Raw genomic sequence first — 1,707 nt, forward strand, 5'->3', positions numbered from 1 at the left:
ATTATACATATTTGGAAGCCCAATGGTTGCCGAAGGAAAACTGGAGAACTCGCTAGAAACTGGGTAAACTTTAAATATTCATAACTTCTTCAATACTTAACGAAATGAAGTGATTCAAAAATAAAAATCATACTTCTCGACGAGAGAAGAGAATGGTACCTCTCATGATGGCTAACTCACCGTGGTTTGACCAGAAAATGACTTGAAAGTGGCTGTCTTCATTGGAAAACTAGGGAAGCTTTCCCTGCGAGTTTCCTATGTCTAAACATCACCAAAACTTCTCAAAACTACTTACAAACATACACCAAGACACGATCTACAACTTTTGGATGAGTTTCGAGGCTTACCTTCGCCAAAGGAAGTGGAAACTCGCTGAAGAGTTTCGGTGAACAGTGAATGCTGAAAGAAAGAGAAAGGTTTGAGGGGTTTTCTAGGTTCGTGGGTTCACCTAGTGGGGAGGTGGTGGTGCCATGTTGTTGTTGTTGTTGTTGTTGTTTATGTGAGAGACCCTCGAGGAGGGCTGGTTCCAAGGAAAAACCAAGAGGAAGAGAGGGAGAGGGTGTAGAGAGATGTGAGAATTAGAGTGAGAGAGGTTTGCAAAAAAATGAAAGGGGAAGGGGGTGCACAGGACAAAGGGGAAAAGCAAGGGGACATACTTTTCAAAGTGGGTCCCAATGGCTCACAATTTAAGGCCACTAAAGATGAAACATGAAATACCGAAAGAAAAAACGCTCGACGTAAAAAAATAGGTACGGGGTATTACAACACATGTGGGTGGTAGCACCTTTGGCTTTTGGTAGCAGTTAGGGGTGGGTTCAAAAAACTGAAAATAAGGGACCTAACACCTAACCGAAACCGAAAAATCGAAAACCGAAAAAAAACCGAACCGAAAAAGAAAAAACCAAACCGAACCGAACCTTTTTGGTTAGGTTTCTATTTTGGAGGTTCAGAAACCGAACTGAACCGAATCGAACCGAATCTCGTTACACTTTATAAATGTATACCCATGATGTTTCTTTTGTGTGTATGCCCATGATATTTCTTTTGTGAAACTTTGTTGTCAAGTTTGAAAATAAGCCTATGACTTTTTCGAGGAGCATACTTGGTTCAATTAGGAAGGATATTTCATTGGTTATAGAGGAAAGTTTTGGAAGACTTTGGAACTTGGAAGAGCTTCTCTATTTGTTTTGTTTTTTGAATGGATGTAGTGATCATTTTTGTTTGCAATTGAGGTTGTTGATAAAATAGGATTGGTTTATATGATCTTGTATATGTACAACTACCTTCCAATTTTCGTATTATTAGTCTACCAATGCAAGTCTCTTTCCTAAATTCCATAGTAAAAACAAAAAGATCAAGTTTTATAAAATAAAATAAAAAACCGAAACCGTACCAAACAAAACCAAACTACAAAAAAACTGAACCGAAATAAAATTGAACTGAACCAAAATTTTGGTTCAATTTTAATTTTAACAAAAGATCGAACCGAATGAAACCAAACTCACAAGAATGCGGGGACAGGATCGTTGAGAAAGCACTTTGTAAGTGAAGTGTCCCCAAGAAAAACCTTTATTTTAGTAAATTTTTTCATTGTTCTGTCAAAAATAAGGATGATCCTCCTTTCGATAACAGAGGATGGACTTGGATGGACGTGAGATGGCGAAAGAAACCAAAAGCCTACCTTCGATTTCAACAAAATATAAATTC

The sequence above is a fragment of the Pyrus communis genome, chromosome 13 (assembly GCF_041283825.1).
Source record: "Pyrus communis isolate YQ-2024b chromosome 13, ASM4128382v1, whole genome shotgun sequence".
NCBI classification, from domain to species: domain Eukaryota; kingdom Viridiplantae; phylum Streptophyta; class Magnoliopsida; order Rosales; family Rosaceae; genus Pyrus; species Pyrus communis.